The following is an 11,299-nucleotide window of genomic DNA, read 5'->3' as shown; positions in this document are numbered from 1 at the left end:
AGTTCCCTAGATGCTACCTAAAATTAATTATGCCTTTGTCTTTGATTATATTAGGTGAAAAACATACTACTTAATTAACAAGTAGAACAACGTTTCTTAGCTATAAAAACCTGTTTATTACTATAACTTGTATTTTATGTAATTACTATGCAATTAGCAGTCTATGTTAAAGCTACTTCAGCTTCCTTCTACTTATAGCTAACAGTATACACGTAATATTTTTTTCCTTCAACAATATACAAGTAATTCAAAAGAGTGGAAAATGTTGTTACAACTTGTCACTGCTCACTTGTCAGAAGTTTTATCCAAGAACTTGCTCTATTTTTTTCCTTTTTCTTGTTCTATTTACTTGTATATTTTTGTCCAAGAAGTTTTGGTAGGTGTCATACTTTCACAGTGGCTAAGTACAATGAACAAACTTTTGGCAAATATGAAAAGAGGAAATTGTTTTTCTCTTCCTCTGTCTGAACATAGTTTATCCCGGGGGTTTACAAAGGAAACCGAGAAAATGCACCAACTCGATAATACGAGTCAAACCAAGAAAAAAAGATCCGATTATGATTTGGTTTGGTTTGGCAATGGAATAAAAAATCCGACCATAATTGGTTTGGTTTGATTTTAACTAAAGAAAGTCAAGCCGAAACCAAACCAACCCGACATTACATATATAGAAATTTTAGATATATTTAATATATAAATATACTTATTGTGATGTAATTTATAAATATTTCTTAAACTTTTTCATAATTTTATCTTTTAAGTATTATTTCAAGGTTGGATTTAGAACTTTTGAATGTTCCAATAAGTTTATAGCCATTAATATTAGTAACTTAAATAATGTTAACTAAAGACCAAACCAAAATCAAATCAATACTAATGCTAACAAAAGACATTCAATTCAATACTACGAACGGCAATGTATAGAATATCTGTTTTTTGTTTTGCAATAATGTAGATAAAAATGCATAATCTATTTTATTTTTTTCTTTAGCGTTTAGTCATGTAATTAATATTCCCTTATTTGTCTACTTATTTTAGCATGACTTAGTACTTTTAGATTATGTTTATTTTTATTTTGGCTTTTTAATTAGCAATATTTATATTGCATAATTTTATTATTTTTATTGTTGAATTTTTTAAGATAATGCCATGAGACATCTCATATTTTGTATTATTTTCTTCGAAAATACCTTATATAGTGTTAAACTCAGAAATGAACATAAGAGATTAGATTTTCAATTAGGGTTCATGATGAAGAAGAAAACCAAAAAATCGTCTCAGAGGAAAATGTTCTGATATTTACCAATGAAAAAATGAATAAGAAGCCCCTAGAATGTTAACTATCCCCCTATTTATATTTTGGGCCTTTACAATGTAAGAAAAGAAAGAAAGAAAATGTTGTTACAAAATAAATAATGGGTTAGGCCCAAACAGTCCAGCTTCAGCTTTGTAAACTCAATCTTCGTGGCCCAATCATCAGGTGACTCCAACACCCCCCTCAAGTTGGAGGGTGGACACACGCCCAACTTGCCAAGCAAGGCACGATGGTGTAAACCTGTCAAAGGTTTAGTAAAGATGTCAGCTAGTTGTGAGCTAGTGGAAACATGGGACAAGGATATGAGACCATCTGCTAACTTTGTTCGAATAAAATGACAGTCGACTTCAATGTGCTTGGTACGTTCATGAAACACCGGGTTCTTGGCTATATGAATAGCAGCCTGATTGTCGCACAAGACAGGAACCGGAAGAGCAACAGTAAGACCCAAATCAGATAACAGGCGAACTAACCAGGCTAACTCAGCTACCACTCTGCTCATGGCTCTATATTCGGCCTCAGCTGATGACAAAGAAACAATATGCTATTTTTTAGACTTCCAACTAATGAGGCTACCACCCAATTGAATGCAAAAACCAGAAACTGAGCGTCTAGACTCGGGACAAGCTGCCCAATCACTGTCACAGCTGGCCATCAAAGACAAATCAGTAGAATTATTCAAGAATACTCCGAAATCAGAAGTTCCCTTTAAGTATCGCAAGACATGTAAAGCAACAGCCATATGTGGAACTCGAGGTCTCTGTAAAAATTGACTTAAATGTTGGACCACAAAACATAAATCAGGTCTTGTGTGAGTCTAAACTCAGAAATGAACATAAGAGATTAGATTTTCAATTAGGGTTCATGATGAAGAAGAAAACCAAATGTGGTCGCCGGAATATGTGTTTGGTAGTGTATGTCTTATATTTAAGAAAAAACCGACAAATAACCGAAAACCGAAAAACCGACATAAACCGAATCAAGAAAAACCGACTTAATTGGTTTGGTTTGGTTCTAATATTTGAAAAACCGACTTACTTGGTTTGGTTTCTTTTTAGGGAAAAACCGATCCAAACCGAACCATGAACACCCCTACCAATCATCAGGTGACTCCAACATATAGTTGTATCTTACTAGGATTAAAGAAATATTTTGAGCACAAATTATATGTTTTGTGCTACGAAGATTTTGCCGGAAAAAATCCGGAAAAACCCGAGTTTTATTGGTTTGGTTTGGTCTTTAGATTTAATAACCCGACAAATGATTTGGTTTGGTAATTGTAAAATCCGAACCAACCCGACCTATGTACACCCCTACCCCTAGTTTGTCTCCCGTACTACGTTAAAGTCTAATAATCATCAGTTGTTAAAAATAGCCTGATAATTCAATTGAGTTGTTTCAAGATAATGTTATCATGATTTGTTCTATGCATGTACTATAGAAGTATAAAGTTTACGGATTTTTATAATTTTGTTGCGAAAATATGGACTTCCAACACCGATGGAAACATAATATTTTTAGTTAGTAATGTGCTGAATTTATAGAGAATATTCTTACCAAACAAGAAATTAAAGTATCATATGATCAATTATGTATTACTATACCATCCACTGAAAAGCTTTCCATCCTAATAGAAATCTGCTCATTAATCACATGACTAGACAAATCGCATTCTTTTCTTATAAGAAGTAGGGTCTTTTAGAATAGTAATAATTTTTTTGCAACTATTGAAATTGGTTGAAGTTCTATTCTTCATTTTCAATCCAGATTTTTTGCAATTAGTTACAAAGGAAAGTGGAATTCACTTGTAAGATGCTAGGATTCATTCACCTTTAATTAGAAATCTTAAGTTTGAGTTTTGGTATATAATAGAAAAAATCATAATGAATCGTTTGGCTCTTTAATAAGTTTTAGACGCGATAATTTGGATTAATAGAAGTCCCGATACGAATATCGAATTAGAGAAAAAAAAAATGAGCCAAGTAGAGCCGTTAAGCTTTCCACATTCTTCACATATACGATAATTATACCAAGCTTGTTGAAAGACTGGTTAATGATTATCTTTTTTACCATGTGTTATTTTATCACAAGGAATATATACCTTAACGTTATACTACTAGTTTGTAATTACAGCCTCGACTTAGCCAAATCACAATTACGCAGCCAAAGAGCCACGAGATCTCGAACTCGTTCCATTTTAGCCATGCTAGCTAAAAATCTAAACCTCTGACATGCATCTTCTTTTGGCATATATTTTTATGTGCTCTTTTTTTTTTTCAACAACACATACTTCAAGATTTTCAAAATGTATATGCAGTTGAAATTAATCGGTTGGGCCCTTTCACTCGCTTGTTTGAAATTGAACTAGAAAATCTCTCCCCATAATGGATGAGATAAAAGATTATAATCAATGAGATTTTAAGTCCATAGCATTAAATTTGTCAAACCGTTTTGTCTGGAAGCTTGGTGTAAATGCTCCGATGCATCATTTGAAGACAGATGGTCCTAAGAAAAGTTTTTGAATTTTTGAAATGTTTTAAAAACTTCTCTGGTGGAATTTGGTTGAAGCAAAATTTTTGCAAAATAATTTGCAAAACTTCTTTTATTTTTTCAAACAAACGCCAGCTAATGTTTAGAATTAATTTTTTTTTTATTTCATTTTGATTTGCTTAAGGAGAATTATTTAATTTGATATGCTATGGATTTGATAGTTTCAAATATGGAAAGTAGTTTAGTATATTTTGCATGTTACACGATTAGCATATAAAAAGATTTCATGAGTTTGTGCTTTAAATAATTGGTTAAGAATATACAATACTTTGGCTCAACTCAAAGAAACATATTGTTTTAAAAAGTCAACCTCTTCGTGTTTCAAATTTTAGTTACCTTAATGTTAAGTAACACCTACATTGAAGACAAGTATGAGTTTTTTTATCTAGGTTCTAAGTCTTTATTGTTTATTATTGGAAGTAAGCTTTTAAAAGCTTCAAAGCCTTCAAATCATTCCCCATGCAAATACGTAATTTTATTTTTACTAATATTCTAATTGAACAGAATATTAAGTTTTAATATGTTATGTAACGAGAATATTAATTAAGTTTTAGCATATTATGTTATGTCCTTTGCCTAGATTACCATAAAATAATTAAATCACTGCTTGATGAATAACTCTTGAGAATCATGTTCCGTTATATATAATTCGATATATCAAATATTTGTAGTTTTTGAATAGTTATGTGAATTTTTATATTTAATTCCAAAGATACGTAATAGAAAATAATACATTCATATCTATATTTGATTCTATTGTATTCTATCTCATCGTTGTATAAAATAGATCTAGGTTGCTAATAAGGAGGACTGTTAAGTTTTCTAGCATAGGTGATGCCTTCCCAAGGTATGGTATGCATAACCGCATGGCGCATGGATAAGCTCACACTAACCCGTTGATCTGGGATCTAAATTCGAGATTTTCCATGAGAGGAATCGGGAAGCATTTAGAATGGAATAATATCGATTCATCTTTCCTCTCAAAAGAGGTTTTACCTAACCCACTATGTCCTTTGTTTAATACCCATTTTCGCGAGCTGGAACCTTAAATTGAAAACTCTTTCTTCTACCCTCGCCACTTCTTTCATTGATCCTATCCACCTCATTTGCGGAATACTAGAAAAAGAGATGACCTCGAAAGCCTAGAAGTACTCTTCCTCTAGTGGACCCAAACTCTCTCTTATTAGACCTCTGATTGCTATAAGGCTCGTGTGGTAGCCAAATGCTACAAACAACAATGGCTTACTATGTATTCCCTCCGATCCAAAATAAGTGATTTTTTGGCCTTTTTTTGTGGTCCAAAATAAGTGAGTTTTTCAGATTTCAAGAATGAATTAATTATTTTTTTCCTACATTGCCCTTGGAGTAAATAGTGTTGGAGCATGTGTTAGGAGTATTTATGTGAAGAGAATATGGTCAATTTTATTGCTAATTAATGCTAAAAGGTGGATTTCTTAATCTGTGTGAAAACAGCTAAAAAATTACTTATTTTGGACCGGAGGGAGTATATTTCAAGGGAAAGTAGGTACGTATAGTTCTTGAACTAGCATTCCCCGGCTTGAAGTCAAGTGAGTATTTGAAAAGTTAGAGTATAATTTGCGGCATCGGCCGAACTCAGTTGGTTTTGGTCCTAACTTTTAGTTTTCTTAAGAAATTCATTGGATATGTATAAATTATTTATTTAAAACCCTCATAAATTAAGTTTCGACTCCACCTATATACGAGGATAATATAGTAGTAATTTCATGTGATGATCCAAAGGGTCATCTTTTGTTTTAGAATCAGATTCCGTATTCTGAGGTTTTGAAAATCTCTTTTTCTTTCTCCTTGATTTGCGTGAGTAGTTCGGGCGCGTATCCGGAAAGCTTTTATGTGAAAAATTTAAGAAAAGATAATTTTTGACATTAAAAGATGATTTTTGTTGACTTTGGTCAACGTTTTGGGTAAAAGGATCCGGACCCGTGTTCCGACGATTTCGGAGTGTCCGTAGTAAAATATGGGACCCGGGCGTATGCCCGGAATCGAATTCCGAGGTCCCTAACCCGAGAAATGAATTTTTGAAAAAAAAAATTAATAAGACTGAAAATGCAATGATTTAGATGATTTGATCTTATTGGTATCGGGCCCGTATTTTGGTTCCGGAGCACGGTACAGGTCCGTTGTAATATTTAAACCTTATCTGTGAAATTTGGTGAAAAACGAAAGTGATTTGACGTGATTCGGACCTTTGGTTGAGAAAATAGGAAGTTTAAAACTATTTTGAAAATTTCATGTGTTTTGGTGTTGGATTCATAGTTCTAGGTGTTATTTTGGCGATTTGATCGCATGAGCAAGTCCGTATGATGTTTTAAGACTTGTGTGCATGTTTGGTTTGGAGCCCCGAGGGCTCAGGTGAGTTTTGGATAGGTTTACGGAGTGAATTGGACTTAAGGAATTTTTCTGGTATGTTGCAGGTCTGTAGACTTCGCATTTGCGAAGTCTGGCTCGCAAATGCGAGCATCGCATCTGCGAAGTTATTCGCATTTGCGATCAGAAGGCAGGGAAGGGGACCTTCGCATTTACGAAGCTCAGCGTCGCATTTGCCATGAGAACAGAGTCCGCATTTGCGAACACTTGTTCGCATTTGCGATGCCAACAGGCCAGGCCAACCTTCGCTTTTGCGAAGTAAAGCCCGCATTTGCGAGTTCGCATTTGCGAACCTATGATCACAAATGCGATAACTGCGACTATTTCATTTTTTTACAAGATTCCATCATAAAATCTAGGGTTTTTCATGGTGGAATTGGGTGTTTTTGGGTAGAACTTAGGAATTTCGAGATCTGGGGATTTAGACCTCAAATTGAGGTCGGATTCCAAAACCAATTGTATATCCGGGCTAGGGCTGAATGGGTAAACCGATTTTGGTCCGAATTTCGAGTTGTGACCAAGCGGGCTCAGGGTCGATTTTTTTTACTTTTTGGGGGAAATGATGAGAAATCTATAATTATGCATCGGAATTAGTTTATTTAGCGTTAATTGATGTTAATAAATTAATTATGAATAGATACGAGCGGATTGGAAGTGAAAACTAAGGGAAAAGCGATATTTGAGGCTTGAGTTTGGCCGTGAAATTGAGGTAAGTGTTGTGGCTAACCTTAGCTTGAGGGATTAGGTATTTTTGCCTTATTTGCTACATGTTAAGTTGTTAAGTACGATGTATAGGTGAGGTGGCGAGTATCTATACGTTGTTGTCGGGTCATAGCATGCGAGTGAGTCTTATACTTGTGACCGTTGTGTTTCTTTATACATACTGTTCCTGCTTAAACTGGTTATTACTCATGTTAAACAAGTCTTATCATGTTTATCCTGGTTTTGGATATTGGTTGAATATTGGCGCAAGTTGAGAATTATGTTGTGAAGTTAAATGATGGAACGAGGTTGTTTAATTATGATGCCCTTGTCAGGTTGTTATTGTTTCTGTTGTTTCTTATGTGGTGAGGAAGAGTGATAAAGCATGAAGGGCGATGCCGTGCACATTTCTATTATTCATATGGTGAGGTTGAGTGTTAAAGCACGAAGGGTGATGCCGTGCACGTATCTATTATTGATTACCTGTTAAGGTTGAGAGTAAAAGCACGAAGGGTGATGCCGTGCATTTTTCGTTTGTTGTGTTTACTTGTTATTACCTGCTCAAACTGTACTAGCTATTTAAATTCCTCTACTGCTGTGATTCTTCATTTTGGTACCCCTATAGCATGTGCCCCCTCCCCGTTAATTTCTGCTTAGCTTCTAGTAATTGTTATTCTGATAGCATATTGTTTAACTGCACAAGTTTATGTTATTTGTCGTGTCCTAAACTCGTCACTGCTTCGCCGAGGTTAGGCTCGGCACTTACCAGTACATGAGGTCGGTTGTATTGATACTGCACTCTGCACTTTCTGTGCAGATCCCGGTACTTGACCTCACTGGTCAGAGTTTGGGTTGTTGCCTTCAGTCCACGGGAGACCCAAGGTAGATCTGCCGGCGTTCGCAGACCCTGAGTCCCCTTCCCTCTATTTTAGATTCCTGTTTTCTTTCATTCCGAAACACAGATGTATTTCCTTGAAACCAGTGTTTGTAGAAATTCTTAGACGTTCGTGGATTGTGACACCAGATCTTTTGGGTAGTCTTGTACTAGAGTATTTAAACTGTTATAAAATTTTCGCACTTCATATCTGTTTAGTTTAACTATTGTTAGTTACTGTTTTGTTAATGACTAATGTGTTAGCACTGTATCTGTTGGCTTGCCTACCATTCTAAGAGTTGGGCGCCATCACGATCCTGACGGTGGGGAATCCGGATCGTGACATTGCAAAAACTTTAGACTAATCCATTACTAGAAAATCAAGAAACGGTATAAAAATTCCCATTGCCCAAATTCTCAAAGAAACTTTGACATTTAAGACAAATCTGATGATGTTAAATGATTTTTACCTCATCAAAATCTTACAGTTTAAATCATGAGACATTTAGATAAAATACTAATAAAAGTTTTTGTAGTATATCCATGTATATCTAATCCCTTTTATGAGCAGTTGGTAGTATCATGATCTTCCTTTCTTTAATTGGCCCGAGAACGTCCGTTAAAAGCTGGCTAATCCCTTCATAAATTAATATATTTCTTGCATCTTAGTTATTTTATCTCAATCTAATTATTATAACATACTAGTAGAATTAAAATTGTAATTAATTGTCCTTAGAATATAATTATTGCAACCTCAAAGTTTGAACAAACAAGCTTAGTGGTTCCCAAGTACAAACTCCGAATTGCCACCTCCGTCTCTCAACCACCAATGAAAGAAAAATAAACAAGTAAAGAAAAAAAGAAAGGACTATTTCAAAATAATTTGTCGATAAGTTGGAGAGTTTGAATTAAATTTAAGCATATTCCTCTATCCTATTTTAATTGTCACTTTTCATTTGTATAGAGTTGAATAAAAAAGAATATTGTAAAGAGTAGTTGACTGTTTAGCTGGAATTGGATCAGAAAAGTTTCATGACCATATGAAATTAGAGCTTTTCAACATAACGAATAAAATAGATTATAAAAACACAAATTTAAAGTAGTTTATGATAAATGAGATCCCAATTCCAACAAACGAAGATTTTAGGAAGTTTCGATTTGGCAACATGCTAACACAATTTTAAGTTTCTAAAAAAACAATAAAATAGGAATAACTACATTGTAAGATAAAAATATAACATTTGAAAAAATATGTTGGGTTCCAAACATGAAGATTGTTATAAATAGAATTTTATTTATGGTGAATGTTTATATTTAGAGAGATTCTAGGGTTAATTGCTTGGTGGTTAAGTCACCCTCTCCCTATAAATAGAGGGTTTTATTCTATTGTAATTCATGCCAAATCAATAAGAATTCCCTCTCTCTCTCTACTTTTCTCTGCAATACTCTTCTTCTTCTTTTATTGTTTCATAACACGTTATCAGCACGAGACTTTAACCAATTGAGTAGAAGCTTTGGGATTGAGCATAATGATTGTCAATTATTCCATGAACTTCCTTCGTGATTAAATTCTGGATTTAAGGTAAGTATTTTACTTTATTTTTCTCTTTTAAATTCTTGAAATTCTATAATTCGATGTTATATACAAGCAAAGACAATAAAGTTTGATTATAACTCTAATGGAGTTCGTAAGAAATTATAACCACCTGAAGTGGTAAAAATTTCTATGTCTTGCCATGATCAAATTCATGTATGATTATGGGGACAAAAAGTGGAAACCCGTCCCATTGAATTTGCTCCATTCTCATTCCCTTAAGAGAATGTGATAGCAGTATGTGATAAGTCTGAAAGAAGACAAAATTATCACTATGAATGTATCAATGGATGTGGACGTGGCAATAGACGAAATTATAATCGTTATCATTGTGATAATGAGAATAATAAGGATTCTCAAAATAATCCCCCACTTGTGAAAATATTTGTCATCGATTTGACATGAGACTTTATAAAGCATATAGATGATTATGGTCTATTCATGATGTGAATGTGACAACATCTGATTTAAGAATACATATTCATTTTTGGAAGAATATGAGCGTGCTAGTGATATATACCACACTCACCTCTAGAAGGAGGTTTGAGATGATATAAGAAAATAATATCATTATTATGGCATGAATGGTCATTGGTCACGTACCTATTGTACGCTAAAATATTTTGGCATTGTGATTATTAAAAGACAACGGTAATGCAACAAACAGATCTTGCATATAATTTTGACCATAACCATAATGGTATAACTTTCTTTTTAAAGGAAATATTCACCATATGGGTGTTGATGGATATGTGGTACTACAAAATTAATTGAGAACTCTGCAAGAGCCAATTATACTATTTTGGAGAAACAGAATTAATTACCAATAAGGTATTGTGTTGTAGTAAGTCTCAAAGAAACTTATTCAGTTTCCAAAGTATACGCGAAAGCGGTTGATTATATTGAGACTATAAATAAANATGGTACTAGGAAATGGAATCCTAAAATAGGCGCCTTATATCTCTGCAAAGCTAAGGGTATTCATATTACAAATCTTACTAGAACTGCTCGGTTTTTTATCAGAAGCTTGTGATTTAGGTTTTGACGCAGCAAGTAGGGAAACAATTCTTAATGTGGTACCAAAAATAAAGCAGCTGATTCAGTAGAGTGGGCTGCAATAAGGGCCCGGTGTCATTATGTTAATAAAAAGTGGCTTGGCGGTATGTTAACGAATTGGTCCACTACCGAAACAAGACTTCATAAGTTCAGGGACTTGAGAATGGAACAAAAAACAGGGAGACTCAACCGTCTCGTATGATGTGCAAAAATAATAGAGAATTCACATGGGTAAATATTAAAGAACTAGAAAGTTCTTTACGAATTCTCTTATATTGTTTGTTCTCATTAATTAATAGATCAACTAAAATTGGGATTGAATCCCATGAATGCTGGAAATATCAAAGGTGAATATGGGCCCATTCACCTGCCATGTATACCACATAAGATGCATCTATGAGATGATTACATGTGCGATTATTATTAACCCGCAACATGGTGTTTGCGAGGTAACTTGCTCAATAATTTAATTTAGAGCATATTCCAAATTTTCTATTCAAGAAGTTCATCTTGATAAGTTGGTCTACATCACAGCTGGTTTAGCAAAATGATTTATTGAGTGCCTCCACTTAATAGCTAAACAATTGCTTATGAGAACAAAGTTTTATATATCAGTTTGATATACGTTATATACGAAAGTATATTAATTTCTCCCCTCACAAGTGGTCATGGTCAGGAACCAAATAATTCCATCTTATTATTATTGATGTGCGGTGTATATTTTGATTAACACCATAACGCACAAAGATGGGTTCTCAAAGTTGAGAAAACAAGTTAGTTTTTCTAACATGAGGGGGAGACA

Source organism: Nicotiana attenuata, unplaced genomic scaffold (genome assembly GCF_001879085.1).
Source record: "Nicotiana attenuata strain UT unplaced genomic scaffold, NIATTr2, whole genome shotgun sequence".
NCBI classification, from domain to species: domain Eukaryota; kingdom Viridiplantae; phylum Streptophyta; class Magnoliopsida; order Solanales; family Solanaceae; genus Nicotiana; species Nicotiana attenuata.
This window is presented reverse-complemented; position numbering follows the sequence as displayed.